At 45.5% G+C, this 17,286-nt stretch overlaps 1 non-coding gene across 1 annotated transcript; it reads left to right on the top strand.

Annotated features, from left to right (window-relative positions):
- Positions 1-2,170: 2,170 nt before the first annotated feature.
- Positions 2,171-2,245, top strand: Trnai-aau (transfer RNA isoleucine (anticodon AAU)). The gene has a single exon. It is a non-coding gene; the product is annotated as a tRNA-Ile (tRNA).
- Positions 2,246-17,286: the final 15,041 nt, after the last annotated feature.

The raw sequence follows: 17,286 nt of genomic DNA, 5'->3' as shown, positions 1-17,286 counted from the left end.
CCTTGCTGCCGACACTCGACATGCCGAAGTATGGCCTCTGGCTTTCTCTGACCATGACGCCTACATCTGCGATGTCGTCCTCGCCCGCCAACAAGTGTGGCACAGACGCGGCTTGTGGAAATTCAACGTTTCCCACCTGACTGTCCCTGACTGCCGACGAATCGTTGAGGATGCGTGGGCCCTCTGTCATCGTCGTCGCCCCGCCTACGCATCCACCTTATCGTGGTGGGTCTCATGCGCGAAACCAGCTCTGCGCAGGGCGCTGATAGGATATGGCAAAGACTTCAAAGCCTGGCAAGCGAGCACCATGGACTTTTATTATGCAGTCCTTCGTGACTGCACTTCGATGGCCTTCTCTCCTGATCGTCAGATGATGGTGCATCGTGCTAAAGCGCAGATCACTTCCCTCACGCGACGGCGCTTAGAAGGGACTCTTGTCAGATCCTGCACCCGTGACCATATGCCTCATGAAACGCCATCGATGTACCACCTTCTCAGGGAACGCCGACGTCGTCGTCGAACCCTCATCCACGATCTCACAGATGCGGAAGGACGACGACACACTATGCAATGCGACATTGGTCACGCTTTCTATTCTCATTTCCGTCAACTGTTCGCTGCCGTCCCTCATCCCCCGACCTTAATTGAGGAGGTGGCAGCAATGACTGTCAACACCATGCCAGAGGATGTGGCTCAAGAACTTCAGGAACAAGTGACCTCTGATGAAGTCCTAGATGCAATCAAGGTGGGGGCTGCCAACAAGTCCCCTGGACCTGACGGCCTCCCCCTCGACTTTTACAAGTATTTTAGCTACCTTTTGTTACCTGCTTGGACGTCCATCTGTCGTGAATTGATGTCACCCACAACGATGATCCCAGCCACCTTCCTTGATGGGGTCATCATCCTGGTCCCTAAGCCACATGGGCGATCACGGATCTGTGATTACCGGCCCATCACTCTACTCAACAGTGACATGAAAATTTTCACCCGTTTGTTGGCCTCACGCCTCAAGAAGGCAGCAAGATCCGTCACCTCCCTTGATCAAACTTCGTTGGGCGGTGACAATAACATCCATACGGCCCATTGCCGTTATAGGGACATGATTGCGCTCGCGCGCTCGCGACATTTACCTGGCGCATTGGCATCGCTTGACTTCCGTCAAGCTTTCGACCGTGTCGACCATACTTTTCTGAAATCGGTCCTCCAACACATGGGTTTTCCGGTTCGTACAATCACCGTGGTAATGCGGCTCTTGAGCGGCGCAACATCAAGAATACTCTGTAATGGTCGCCTCACCGCGCCTCTAGCGATCGAGCGCTCTGTCCGACAGGGATGCCCACTTTCCACGATACTGTATGCTTTGGCATTAGAGCCCCTCCTACAGGGGCTTCGCCAACGCCTGGTGGGCCTGACATTGCATGGGCACCGCTTCTGTTGTACAGCCTATGCTGACGATCTAGTCCTCTACCTCCGCAATGAAGACGATGTTCGCGCTGCTCTGACTTGGGTGACGACTTATGGGGAGGCATCGGGCAGTTCTCTTAACATTTCCAAATCGAAGGTTCTGCTCATTGGTGAGGGTCTACCAGAAAGATCTGTCGCTCCTCTAAGTGTGGCCACGAGCGTCCGCTGTTTGGGCATTGATTTTATGAATGACCTCCGTCGCTCAGCGGCAACCAACGGTCGACGTCTCCTACAAACGATCAGGGCTGGCCTTGTGGACCACCGGCTTCGATCCCTCGACATTATACAGCGCGCGCAATACGTGAATGTTTATCACGCCTCACGCATCCCCCATGGGGCACAAGTGTTCCCGGTTCCGATTACCCTCGCACGTCGTATGTTGATGGCGATGGGATCCTTTGTCTGTGCCGGGATGTTATTTAAAGTTCAATATTCCTCCCTTGCCCTCCCGCGGGAGCGTGGTGGAGTGGGCTTATTCCATGTGCCAGACAGAGTTACCGCACTTTTTGTTAGCTCCCAACTGAAAGTCTGGCGTCGCTGCCCGACGAGCCTGACCGGACTGCTTTTGCGTAAATACGCACCAGTCTCCATGTCAGCCCCGGTCATGTTATCCGACATGAAGCCGGTAATATGAAGTGTTGTCAGCTGAAGTCTGATTATGGAGACGACCGTAAGGGCGAAGTACCCAAGAGTACCGCTAGAACGCGCCTCTTTAGCTCAGTGGTAGAGCACTGGTCTAATAAACCAGGCGTCGTAAGTTCAATCCTCACAGGAGAAAGCTGAATTTTGGAAATCAGTAGCGCCTTGTGGCCGTATAGCAAACAGTATCTGTGATGACGAATAATTAGCGACAGGCGTTTTTTTAAGAATTACTCTCAGATGTGATTAAGGCGAATGGCGCAGATAAAGCATTTGCCAAAGCGGTACAGCATAAGGTGGGACGAGGCAGTCTGAATTACATTTTATAGATGTATTTCTCACATATCTCAGAGCCTGTCGTCGTCGTCGTCGTCGTCGTCGTCGTCGTCGCCGCCGCCGCTTCTGCAAAAGTAGCAAATGGCCATCGTAGCAAATGCGGCGAGGGACGCCTGCCTTCGATTCCGAATGCACAAAGTGTGTGGACTTGTTTCTCAATCTACATTTGGTCGGTCTCGTAAGAGGTTGAATGTAACGAATGGGTGGGAAAGAGCAAGGGGCAGCGGCTGTGTAGAACGAAAACACAAATCCTCAGGGGTGTGAGCGTTTCGATATGAGTCGTATACATGTTAGAGTTGGTCGTCAGTGTCCATGTGGCCTAATGGATAAGGCGTCGGACTTCGGATCTGAAGATTACAGGTTCGAATGATGTCACGCTCGTGTTTTTCCAGTTCTGAAAAAGAAACATACCGTTTTAATGTAGCAATTGAGCAGTACGAAACCGTCTGAATGTTGCTGTTGACCATTTTTTGCTTGGAGTGTCTCCTGAGCTTGAAACACACTCAACAAGACCGGTGTTAACTAGCGAAATGGTCGGCACAGTGCCGACACCGCGAGTTTTGACTGGCACTTGCACATCTAAAACAACGTCGGAAAGTAACTCGTTCGGCTTTTGAGTCACATAAAGTATGTGTGTTAATTTTGACGCCACTAGCTCTGCATGTTGTCATGCAATTTCTTTACCTCTCAGAAATGATTATGACATAAAAGTAAAGTACGTGACGAGTGTGACGTTAGGAAAACATTAGGCAGCATGGAGAGATTCTGTATGGGACCACCCAACCCAAACGAGTACTGTGTGACGTGCTACCCGGCATGTATTCACCGAGGTAGCCAGCTAGCTCAGTCGGTAGAGCGTCAGACTTTTAATCCCAGGGTCGTGGGTTCGAGCCACACGCTGGGCGGAACGGAATTTTGTTCCGCTGCAGATGTAAATTACCGTTTTTCTGATTAACGAGATGTAATGGAAATAGCAACTTTAATCTTTGCCTACATCTCTGTCAGTCGCAAGAAACTGTATTTGAAGGTGAAGGTGATTTTGTAGACATGTGTGAAAGACATGTTCTGAAATGCAAGTGTTGTTGTTTGGAGAGCACATCGGTTACGTGTCAGTTGTGTAGTTAAGCAATAATGGGTCGCAATAGCTACAAATATTAGCCGGTAATATGAAGTGTTGTCAGCTGAAGTCTGATTATGGAGACGACCGTAAGGGCGAAGTACCCAAGAATACCGCTAGGACGCGCCTCTTTAGCTCAGTGGTAGAACACTGCTCTAATAAACCAGGCGTCGTAAGTTCCATCCTCACAGGAGAAAGCTGAATTTTGGAAATCTGTTGCGCGTTGTGGCCGTATAGCAAACAGTATCTGTGATGACGAACAATTAGCGACAGGCGTTTTTTTAAGAATTACTCTCAGATGTGATTAAGGCGAATGGCGCAGATAAAGCATTTGCCAAAGCGGTACAGCATAAGGTGGGACGAGGCAGTCTGAATTACATTTTATAGATGTATTTCTCACATATCTCAGAGCCTGTCGTCGTCGTCGTCGTCGTCGTCGTCGTCGTCGCTTCTGCAGAAGTAGCAAATGGCCATCGTAGCAAATGCGGCGAGGGACGCCCTGCCTTCGATTCCGAATGCACAAAGTGTGTGGGCTTGTTTCTCAGTCTACATTTGGTCGGTCTCGTAAGAGGTTGAATGTAACGAATTGGTGGGAAAGAGCAATGGGCAGCGGCTGTGTAGAACGAAAACACAAATCCTCAGGGGTGTGAGCGTTTCGATATGAGTCGTATACATGTTATAGTTGGTCGTCAGTGACCGTGTGGATTAAAGGATAAGGCGTCGGACTTCGCATTTGAATGTTGCTGTTGACCATTTTTTGCTTGGAGTTGCTCCTGAGCTTGAAACACACACAAGAAGACCGGTGTTAACTAGCGAAATGGTCGGCACAGTGCCGACACCGCGAGTTTTGACTGGCACTTGCACATCTAAAACAACGTCGGAAAGTAACTCGTTCGGCTTTTGAGTCACATAAAGTATGTGTGTTAATTTTGACGCCACTAGCTCTGCATGTTGTCATGCAATTTCTTTACCTCTCAGAAATGATTATGACATAAAAGTGAAGTACGTGACGAGTGTGACGTTAGGAAAACATTAGGCAGCATGGAGAGATTCTGTATGGGACCACCCAACCGAAACCATTACTGTGTGACGTGCTACCCGGGAGGTAATCACCGAGGTAGCAGGCTAGCTCAGTCGGTAGAGCGTCAGGCTCTTAGTCCCAGGGTCGTGGGTTCGAGCCACAGGCTGGGCGGAACGGAATTTTGTTCCGCTGCAGACGTAAATTACCGTTTTTCTGATTAACGAGATGTAATGGAAATAGCAACTTTAAACTTTGCCTACGTCTCTGTCAGTCGCAAGGAAACTGTATTTGAAGGTGAAGGTGATTTTGTAGACATGTGTGAAAGACATGTTCTGAAATGCAAGTGTTGTTGTTTGGAGAGCACATCGGTTACGTGTCAGATGTGTAGCTAAGCAGTAATGGGTCGCCATAGCTGCAAATATTAGCCGGTAATATGAAGTGTTGTCAGCTGAAGTCTGATTATGCAGACGTCCGTAAGGGCGAAGTACCCAAGAATACCGCTAGGACCCGCCTCTTTAGCTCAGTGGTCGTTCCGCTTGAGACGCGACAGCGATCGGACGTGCTGTGTATTCGATCCGCCGTTACCCTCGGGTTGTGAATATTTACCTTCTGTGTGTGACGTTTCTTTGTCTTCTGTTTTTCGTTGTTTCTTTGCCTTAGTGTTTGTTTTGTGTCTTGCGTTGTATTGCGGCTTTTGCCGCATTAATTGTTATGGCTTCCCGGTTGTTTCCGCGGAAATGTACTCTCAGTTTTCAGTTTAACAAGGCTACCAGGAATGTCCAACCGACATCGTTGGAAATTCACGAATGGATTGTGGACACGATTGGCATTACATCGGACCAGGTACATACGGCGTATTTTGATACAGAATTATACTGCTTTTTTGTGAAATTGTTGAACCCGGTTTTGCTGGATAAGATATTACTTAAACATGGTGAGCAAATGTCGTTCCGTCATAGGGATGGTTCTGTTAGCAGTGTTACTGTCTCAAATGCAGAAATTACGTATACCACAGTTCGGGTTTATAATTTACCTCCTGAAGTTGACAACAGCTATCTTAAGGAAGCTTTGCTTGGTTATGGTACTGTTCGGTCAATTCGAAATGAACGTTGGTCTGCACAACATAAGCTGCAATGTTATAATGGTGTCAGATCAGTTGAAATGCATATTAAGTCTAATATACCGTCCCATCTGATTGTATGTGGTTATCGTGTACATCTTACTTATGAGGGGCAGCTTGGTACATGTTTCCTATGTAATGAACATGGTCATGTTCGAGCTAATTGCCCTAAGCGGGTATTTGTGCTTAAAAATGGCCTAGCACAGCGCCGCAAATTAACGGTTGCCGATCTTGTGCCAGCAGCTTCCTCCACTGTTTCCTATCTGCCTCCTGCAGTAGCTTCTTCACAACAGGTGTCACCCTCCCCTGATGCAGGTTTTCCTCCGCTACCCACTCGCCCAGACGTATCGGCTGCTCCTATACCGATTCCGTCTGTTTCCAACAACAAACGCCGTCGTGCTAGTGATACCGGTAGCACTGATGACGAAGCTGCTGTTTCGCAGCCGGTTTGCGAATCTGATGAGAGAATTCCAGAATCTCCCATGCCTGTTTCAGAATCTGTTCCCGCTGTCTCTCCTGCTTTGCCTGATGACGTCAAACTTGCTGCCATGCCGTCGGCGCAAGAGCCACAACATTCGGTCGAGGTGTTGTTGACATCCCCACCGCCACAGGCATCACAACATGTTGACGACACTTCGGTGGAGACGGCTGTTTGTCGGAACACTTCTCCTAGAACTGCGCGCTCCGCATCAGCAGACTCCAAACCTATCGTACCACCTCCTACACTTCCAATACCTACACATTCTGAAACCGGTGCCGATGTTCCTGATGCAGTTTTCCCCTTGATGGCTCCTCCTTCTGACTCCTCTCGCCCTGCTAATCCTTCGGACGCTTTGGTTGACGTGCCTGATCTCGAACCCCCCACTCCGCCTGCTCTTGAATCTGGTGTGCATCAGATACGTCGTCGGGTGAAAGTGCCCCCCAATCTCCACGCGGTGCGGAAGAAACATAAGCATGCGAAGGACGACTCTGATTCCGTTGATTCTGGACAATCACCCTCTGCCATGTCTGATGTTGATATGGATGTAGTTGCTTCTAGTGTGGTGTAATTTGGGTTCATTTCTCATTTTTTGGTTGATGTTGCAGGCGTACACGTTTATTACCTTAAATATAAATGGCATTCAATCTGCTCTGAAGTTAGCGTCTCTGCAGCAGTTTATTTATGACTCTGCAGCTGATATTGTTTTCCTGCAGGAAGTCTCCGTTGCACACCTGTTTGTTCCTGGTTTTCGCACTATTATAAATTTTGCACCTGAGTTTTCTGCAGGTACTGCTTTCCTAATTCGTGACGGTATCCCCGTTACCGAAATTGAGCTTTTAGACTCGGGACGGGGCATTGGTTGTCGGTAATTTGACACGACCTTGGTTAACATTTACGCCCCCTCTGGTTCTAGCAAGCGGCAGGAAAGGTCTCGTTTTTATAAAGAGGATCTGATTTACCTTTTACGAAAAAATCCTGCGACCTTGATATTGGGGGGCGATTTTAATAGTGTGTTACAAGCTAAAGACCAATCCCCTCATTTTAATTATTGTTTCGAGCTACATTCTCTTGTACGTCAATTACGACTACGCGATGCGTGGGAGGTTAAACACCCCACTTTTGTTAAATTTACATTTTTTACTGCCACCTCAAGTAGTCGACTTGACCGATTGTATATTTCTGATCCCCTTAGTGTTTCTGTTTTAGATGTAGATGTTATTCCAGCCAGTTTTACGGATCATTGTGCCCTTGCTGTTATAATTAATTTGGAGCGTCAACCTCTTAAACTTTATAGGCCGCTGTGGAAATTAAATGTCTCCTTGCTCGATGACCCTGACATCGAACCTCTAATACAGACGGCGTGGGACTTTTGTTTACGTTCTCTGCGATACTATCCGTCTAAGCTTCATTGGTGGATCCACTGTGTGAAGCCAAAATTACGTCGCACTTTAATGTCCTACAGTTATAATAGAGCGCGAGATCTGAAACTGACTTTTGAATATTACTATTCGGTGCTTCGCGAACTTTATGATAATTCTACAGTGACATGTGCCCACCTTTCTGAGATTCGGAAAATTAAGGCCAAGCTACTTAGTATTAAGCGGCTTCAGATGGAAGGATTGAAGATTAAATCTAAACCACCGTCCACGTTAGCACATGAAATGACTTCTATGTACCATCTGTTTCGTCACCACAAGAACCGTCGACGTGTATTGATTGACGGCCTTATGGCAGCTGATGGTCGCCGGCTTACCTTACAGAATCAAATAACCCATGAACTTACCTGCTACTATGAGACGTTATATACTGCGGCTGATTCTGATCCGATTGATGTTGACGAGATTTTAACTGATATCCCATCAGTTTTAACAGAGGACCATAATGCAAAATTTTTAGCTCCTTTTACTGCAGACGAAATTTCAGCTTTCATTGCTTGTTCAGCATCTCACAAATCTCCTGGTCCTGATGGCCTACCTAAGGAGTTTTTTGTTCGCTTTTGGCCTATTGTAGGGCCTGTTTTTACGGATATTGTGAATGAAATCTTGAATGGTGAAACAATTCCAGCCGATTTCAAGAGAGGTACGGTTGTCCTGAGACCTAAATCTGCTGGTTTGAAGACAGCTAGTGACTTTCGTCCTTTAACCCTATTAAATTTTGACTATAAGACGGCCGCTAGGGCTGTTAATGCACGTCTATCCCTCTTGCTTACACCTGTGATACCTCCTTGTCAAAGCTGCTTTCCAGGGCGCTCCATATTGACGTCTCTGGCGGGGTATCGTGATGTCGTGTCGATTGTCGCTGTCACCAATATTTCCTGTGCGCTTTTATTTGTTGATTTTAGTAAGGCCTATGATCGTGTGTCCCATTCGTTTTTAGAGCTTCTGCTGCGCCGGCTCGGTTTTAATGAACAGGCGCTGCTGGTACTTAAGAATATGACGACTGGCATTTCTGCTAAGATTGACGTTAATGGCCAGCTGACAAAGGTCATTGATATTCAACGTGGCTTCCCGCAAGGTAGTCCTTTATCCATGACCCTTTATGCTCTCTCCCTTCAACCAGTCCTTACACGTCTCAACCCGACACTTCGTGGTCTTACGATCTCTGGGGTTACCCAGACGGCAACAGCTTATGCTGATGATTTGGTTGTTTTGCTTCGTTCCACCGCAGAAGTGCCGCAGTTGAAAATGGAACTCGATAAATTTTCTGCGGCCTCAGGTTCTCGTATCAATCCCCGTAAAAGCAAGCTCCTGAATTTGCGGGGCTTTGAACGTGTGGTTGTTCCGTGGCTTACAGCTGTTGAACACCATACACATTTAGGTATCTATCTTGAACGTTGTCCTCTTCGGATGTCTGCAAAACATTGGCAAGTGGCCATTTCCAAGGTAATTTTTAAATTACGTTGTGATGTTCTTACGAAGCCGCGTCTTGAGGGCGGCTTGTCGTTCACCGATGTCCGTGTCAAGGCTGCTGCCCTTTATGTTAAGCGAACCCTCCATCTTTTATTATCTGAGTCCCCGACTGTTACTTCGCGATTATTCCATGTCGTTCGTCCTGCGAGCTTGTCACCGCCCATTAACGTTGGGCCTCTAAATGCGAAGCTACGGCATGTTCGGGACTTCTACATTGAGATTAGTTACCTAGATCTCCACTTACAACGTCGTCCTGTTATTACTACGCTAACCCTGCTTGACAAATGGCGACGGTCTTCTTCTTCCAACCCGATTGTTTTGCATTATCCCAGTTTTAATTGGCGTAACATATGGACGAATATTAGCTTACCCGTTCATTCAGCAACTGTTGCCTCCATATGGTATAAGGTAGTTAATCAGCTGATTCCTACGAACGAACGCCTTCATCGTATAGGTTTATGTGTCTCTCCGCTTTGTCAAACGTGTGGTTGTGTTGATACACTCCAACACCGATTTACCTGCGCTGACCGTCATCGCATGTGGCACTGGCTGCGCCGACAATTGGCTTTACTCACCAGGAGCTCCGAATCGGCATTTAAGACTGATATTCTCTGCTGGCCGGACACGGTTTTTTATCCCCGGACCAAGAACAACACCGTTATGTGGCTTCTTGGCCGTTACATTTTTGCAGTAGTTGATGATCATGGTATTACCGATTTCATTTCGTTTACTGGTTACATGCTTCATGAGTACTGGACGCAAAAGTCTTTCCCACACCTTAAGAGGGACTTTGCGAATATGCTTACTATTGTTTTCGAAAAGCAGGGAGTTGGTTAAGTTTCCATTTCTATTGATCGCTCCTGCGCCTGAATCATTAATGGAACCGGTATAGGGGCATACTGAGCTAACTTCATGACAGGAAAAAAAAAAAGAAAAAAAAAGTGGTAGAGCATTGCTCTAATAAACCAGGCGTCGTAAGTTCCAACCTCACAGGAGAAAGCTGAATTTTGGAAATCAGTTGCGCGTCGTGGCCGTATAGCAAACAGTATCTGTGATGACGAACAATTAGCGACAGGCGTTTTTTTAAGAATTACTCTCAGATGTGATTAAGGCGAATGGCGCAGATAAAGCATTTGCCAAAGCGGTACAGCGTAAGGTGGGACGAGGCAGTCTGAATTACATTTTATAGATGTATTTCTCACATATCTCAGAGACCGTCGTCGTCGTCGTCGTCGCCGTCGCCGCTTCTGTAGAAGTAGCAAATGGCCATCGTAGCAAATGCGGCGAGGGATGCCCTGCCTTCGATTCCGAATGCACAAAGTGTGTGGTCTTGTTTCTCAGTCTACATTTGGTCGGTCTCGTAAGAGGTTGAATGTAACGAATGGGTGGGAAAGAGCAAGGGGCAGCGGCTGTGTAGAACGAAAACACAAATCCTCAGGGGTGTGAGCGTTTCGATATGAGTCGTATACATGTTATAGTTGGTCGTCAGTGACTGTGTGGCCTAATGGATAAGGCGTCGGACTTCGGATCTGAAGATTACAGGTTCGAATGATGTCACGCTCGTGTTTTTCCAGTTCTGAAAAAGAAACATGCCGTTTTAATGTAGCAATTGAGCAGTACGAAACCGTCTGAATGTTGCTGTTGACCATTTTTTGCTTGGAGTTGCTCCTGAGCTTGAAACACACACAAGAAGACCGGTGTTAACTAGCGAAATGGTCGGCACAGTGCCGACACCGCGAGTTTTGACTGGCACTTGTACATCCAAAACAACGTCGGAAAGTAACTCGTTCGGCTTTTGAGTCACATAAAGTATGTGTGTTAATTTTGACGCCACTAGCTCTGCATGTTGTCATGCAATTTCTTTACCTATCAGAAATGATTATGACATAAAAGTGAAGTACGTGACGAGTGTGACGTTAGGAAAACATTAGGCAGCATGGAGAGATTATGTATGGGACCACCCAACCCAAACGAGTTCTGTGTGACGTGCTACCCGGCATGTATTCACCGAGGTAGCCGGCTAGCTCAGTCGGTAGAGCGTCAGACTATTAGTCCCAGGGTCGTGGGTTCGAGCCACACGCTGGGGGGAACTGAATTATGTTCCGCTGCAGATGTAAATTACCGTTTTTCTGATTAACGAGATGTAATGGAAATAGCAACTTTAAACTTTGCCTACGTCTCTGTCAGTCGCAAGGAAACTGTATTTGAAGGTGAAGGTGATTTTGTAGACATGTGTGAAAGACATGTTCAGAAATGAAAGTATGTTGTTTGGAGAGCAAATCGGTTACGTGTCAGATGTGTAGCTAAGCAGTAATGGGTCGCCATAGCTGCAAATATTAGCCGGTAATATGAAGTGTTGTCAGCTGAAGTCTGATTGTGGAGACGACCGTAAGGGCGAAGTACCCAAGAGAACCGCTAGGACGCGCCTCTTTAGCGCATTCTGGCTCTAGCTGCCGACGCGTACGGACGTGTCACCGTTGCTGCGTGTAGTCAGTGTTTCGCCAGTGTTTACCTTTGCGTTTCGGTGTTTCTGAGTTTTGTGATTTTCTTCGTGTGTAACTCGTGTTTTTTCTGCCTCCTTTGTTCTGTTTTTGTGTTTTCTACCGACGATTATTTGTTGTTTGTGGAGTTTTCGGTAATTACCGGAATCTCCCCTTCATTACTGCATACCATGGCTACAACTGTGAGGAAGAATACGCTGGTTTTTGCCTTCGCTAAGGAAACACGACGTGTTCAGCCGACTGCTCTGGAAATTCATGATTGGCTTGATCAGGTACTTGGCATAAATTCTGATATGGTGCATACCACTCAGCTAGATACTGACAACTACTGTGTTTTCGTAAAATTTTTGGATCCCGTTTCGGTCGATAAAATTATTGGAAAATTCGGGTATCATGTCGAATTTTTGCATAGAGACGGCTCTACAAGTAAAGTGGCTATCAGGAGAGCTGATGCTCTTTATAGATCTGTGCGGGTGTTAAATTTACCTATCGAGATAGATAATGAGAAAATCAAGGTTGCCCTGTCTCAATATGGTGAGGTAAAGGATACAGTTAACGAACGTTGGTCGAAGCAATTTAAAATTCAGAGTTTCAATGGTATTCGTTCGGTAGAAATGGAAGTAAAGACGAATATCCCGTCTCATATAACTGTTGACGGGCATAAAGCACACGTGATTTATACTGGTCAAACCCCTACGTGCCATATATGCAATGAATCGGGTCATTTAAGGCAGGACTGTCCCCATCGTGTCTTTGTACTAAAAACAAATTTAGTCCAACGCCGTAAGATGACCTTGAGCGAAGTTTTGGCAACCGATAACACGGCCAAACAGGGTGAGGGTTCGGATCCTGTACTTAGTACTGGAACTATTGCTGTTGAAGGCAGTGATTTTCCACCCCTGGTAACACGCTTCAATTGTGATTCCTCTGCCCGTGAGTTAGACGTACTAACCAAGAAACGACCACTTGAACATACAGATGATCATTCTGATGATGACACCTCCCGACAATCTCCTGCTGTACGTAAACAGAAAGCTGGCGATGAAAATCTGCATGTGCCCCAAGACGAAATGCAAGTAGATTTAATTGCAGTTTCTGATACATCTCGCTCACTGCCAGAAAATGCAACGGCAGCTGCCGACAGCGAGAAAGTAGAAGTCCCCCAAGCAGTGACAACTTGCCCAGCTGTAAACAGCGATAATCAGCTGTTTACCGACGGGAAGTTCGCGGAAGCGGTAGAACAACAACACCGCGACACCGCAACAGCACAGCAACCGGCACCAGAGTGTAAACAAGTGAAAGTGTTTACTCCTGAACCGGAAAATAAGCAAACACCGTCGCAAGCGTCACATCAACCGAAGGTAGCATGTAAACAGCAGGCAGTGTTTACAAACCAGGTCTCTCTAGACACTGCTGCTGAAGCGGCCGCGTCGAGTGTTGCCACAACAAAATCAGGTCAGGGTTTTCAGGGCGTCCACCGCCGTACGCTAAAACCACAACCGAATCTTACTGTTTCTCGCACCCAAGCCAAACAAAAAGCGGGCAAGTCGGACGTAAAATCACAGAAAAATATACGATATGAAATTGTCAGAGAAGGTGCTCCAGATGAGCCTCCTGACACACCCAATGTAGAACAGCCCCTCAGTACTAAGGCGCGGGATGACAATGGCAGACAAACTAACGTTTAGCGACCGTGTTACTAGGACTGCTACCAAGTTCTGAATGACTGTAGTTCTAAACCGGATTTCAGCAAACCAAAAGTACAACAGTTTTTTGACCAACTTTGTCGGTGGCCAGTAGCAAGTTAGAGATACAAGCATACTCTATCACAACGATCAATATAAATAAAATTCGAACCTCATTAAAGCTAGCTGCTCTCAAGGAATTTTTGTATGACTCTGGAACCGATATCGCTTTGCTACAGGAGGTTGTAACGACGGAATTTGTAATACCAGGATACACCGCAATTGTTAACGTATCTTGTGACACACATACAGGAACAGCGGTTCTGCTCAGGGAAGGGATTCCCGTATCTCAAGTGGAGCGGTTGGAATCTGGAAGGGCAATTAGTATTAACGTTTTAGGTACTACATTGATTAACTTATACGCGCCCTCAGGAAATAGTAATAGACAGGACAGGGCAGCATTTTATAAAGAGGAACTTATATATTTATTACGTCGAAACCCAAACAGTTTTATAATGGGCGGTGATTTTAACTGCGTGTTAAATCGTAAAGATCAACAACCACATTTTAACGGTTCTTTAGAACTTAAACGCCTAGTAATCGACCTAAAACTAAAGGACGCATGGGAACTAAAATATCCAACGAAGGTTGAATATACGTATATAACACAGACTTCGCGCAGTAGAATAGACAGAATCTATGTTTCCCAAAACTTGGAAAGATGTCTACTAAATTCAGAAATCGTACCTGTATATTTTAGTGACCACTACAGTATGAAGGCGTGCATTAATTTAGCTCCACAGCCGATTCAGATTTTTAGGAACCAGTGGCAGCTAAATGTCTCTCTCTTAAAAGAGCAAGATTTGGCAGACGCGGTATCGGATGCGTGGACCTTATGTCTGCGATCGATCGAGAGGCACCCCACAGTATTAGACTGGTGGCTTAAGGTTGCAAAGCCGAGACTGAGAAAAGTGTGTATCAGATACAGCAGAGAAAGAGCGTGGGAGTTAAAAAACAGTATGGAATTTTATTACAGTTTGTTGCGAGACCTCTATGAACAGGCAAACGTGTCAACCATTAGATTACAAGACATCAGATACACCAAAGCGAAATTACTCGCCATTAAACGACAACAGATGGAAGGTTTAAAACTGAAGTCAAAGGCGAAGTCGGTGGTAGATGATGAAACAACATCCTTATATCATCTGCTTCGGCATGCAAAGAATAGGCGACGCACTGTTATTAGTGAACTTAAAACCCCCAATGGGACAACACTGACGTCTCAGAAGGAGATTCTAAGTGCAGTATACCAGTACTACTATGCATTATATTCCTCCAGCCCACCTCACGAGGGGTCTCTGCAAGAGTTTCTCAGTGTTTTATCCCCACAGTTGACAAGTTCTGAAAACGACGAAATCCTTTCTGAAGTCAGTAACGAAGAGGTTCGTGAGACAATAACCAAGTCCCCGATGAATAAATCTGCTGGACCCGACGGACTCCCTGTAGAATTTTACAGAAAGTTCTGGTTTTTAATTGGTGACACGTTTACATGCATTGTCAATGAGATTTTTAACGAGCAGACGATACCTGCAGATTTTAAAGACAGCAAAATTGTACTTCTACCGAAAAACAAAGGGACGAAAAGTTTAAACAATTACCGCCCTATTTCACTTTTAAACTCTGACTACAAAATAGTATGCAGGATTTTAAAAAAGAGACTTTCCCCTCTGACCGACAAATTAATTAGTCAACATCAGTCATGTGCAGCAAATAGAAGTATTTTTAATACGATTTCTGAATATAGAGACATCATCGCCTTAGCATCGGTTTCTAATATCAAATGTGCTTTACTTTTTATAGATTTTACTAAGGCTTTCGACTCGGTGAATCACCGCTTCCTATTTGAGGTACTGACAAAAATGGGACTCGACCACAAAACAGTTAATGTTATAAAAAACGTTGCTACTGGTCTGAACGCTAAATTAGCTGTCAACTGTCAGCTGACGCGGCAAATTCAAATAAACCGTGGCATCCCACAGGGAAGTCCATTATCTATGTTTTTGTTTGTTGTGTCGTTAGAGCCCTTTTTAAGAAGTGTTCATGAAAGGTTAAAGGGCATAACTATAACTGGCAGGAAAACTGTAGTGAGAGCCTATGCTGACGATGTTGGTGTCGTCATAAGAGGGCAAGATGATGTAATTCGACTAGGGGCCATTCTTCAAAACTACTGCCACGCATCGGGTGCGACAACAAACGAAAATAAAAGTACAATCCTGGGAATGCGGGGTCTTGAACGGATACAAATCGATTGGGCGAAGTCAGTTACCACACATAAAACCCTGGGGACAATCCTGACGGCATGTCCAATGAGGATGACAGCCCTCAATTGGAAAGAGGTTTTAACAAAGATTCAAGGGGGACTTATTGAGAACTCACAACGACTTATGAACCAGGTTCAGAGGGTCAGGTTCATTAACTTATGCATTCTCTCAAAGGCATTCTATATGGCACAAGTTTTTCCCTTGCCGAAGTTGATAGCTCAGAAAATAATGTCGAGGGTTGCAAATTTCTTATGGAAGGGGGAAATCTTCAGGGTTAACCTAAGAACTGCGACTTTACATCCTAGAAATGGAGGCCTCGGACTGGTGGACATACGCAATAAAGCTTCTGCGCTTTTCATAAAAAGATCTTTAAACATATTTCACGCCAACCCCGTCAGTATTACAACACAATTGTTTAAATGTGTCCAACCAGAAAGCCTTCAACCACCGGCAGACGTACAAAAAATTAACCCCCGACTGCGATACGTTAGGATCTTATACACAGAATTGAGCTATGTTAACGAGAAACTCAGAACTTCACTGCACATTACAGCCAGAGATATCATGAGACAAAGACAACAATATGAAGGACAAAATAAAATTGCCACGAAATATATGAGTCACAACTGGGATGCAATTTGGGAGAATATTAGTTTTAACGGGCTCAATTCAGATGTGGTAACGGCATGGTACAAAGCCGTCAATAATATTGTCAGCACCAACGAGCGGCTTTATAAAATTGGGAAAGCTGAAACCCCCTTATGTCAGAAATGTAACCTAGTTGACACTGTGATTCATAGATTTACGTGTGCTGGAAATCTCAACAATTGGCATTGGCTCAGGAAAAGTCTTGCACTACTACAACGAACGTCACCCAATTCCATTACTCCTATGGTGCTTTTCAGACCTGAAACTAAATATTACCCGAAAACCAAAAATAATGCAATACACTGGTTAATGGGACAGTTTGTCCATTACATTATCAATAAAATAGGTGGTGACGACGAAACGGAATTCAAGCTTTTTATGCAAATGGAGTACAGCAACATTCAGCAATATGCAGACCACAGGAAAATGTATGGAAACATGTTGATCATTTTATTCGAACGAATAGGTGTTGGTTAAAGCGCACAGTCTAACACTAAATGTACTATTTTAGGGGTAATGAAGAAGTGAAGTATGAATCTACGTTCAAGATGAAGGAAATGCCTCTTCTTTTATCCATTCATGTTACGTCTGCCCCCCAATAAGTGTCTCATAAATGCTCGCTGTATATTGCAGTATAATCACATGTTTCTTACTCGAATGTCTGTTGACTGAAAACTCGAATGACGGCTTTGCAATGGGATCTCACCCCCAGATGTCGTACAATCAGTGCTCCTTACCACAATAAAGAGAGCAGGCGAAAAATATACACGACTATACCCGCTTTTCTATAACAATTAAAATGCACTGAAGGAGCAATTCGGTGGGAGTGATTGTGGGGGCATCGTGGCCAGGCCTCGAGTTCTTTGACCCCTGCCCTCTTTGTCCCCGTCATGCGCCTCCTGATATGCATCCTTATAAAAAACAATAAAAAGCGGTCCAAGGCGCCAGACTAAAGGAAAAGTGGCTAGGATACCTGGCTTTAAAAAAATGAGAAACAAAAGTGGTTAAAAAAAAAAAAAGCTAGCTCAGTCGCTAGAGCATGAG

This window comes from Schistocerca gregaria, chromosome 3 (genome assembly GCF_023897955.1).
Source record: "Schistocerca gregaria isolate iqSchGreg1 chromosome 3, iqSchGreg1.2, whole genome shotgun sequence".
Classification (NCBI taxonomy): Eukaryota; Metazoa; Arthropoda; class Insecta; order Orthoptera; family Acrididae; genus Schistocerca; species Schistocerca gregaria.
Note: the sequence above shows the minus strand (reverse complement) of the source record. Positions and strands in the feature narration are given on the sequence as shown.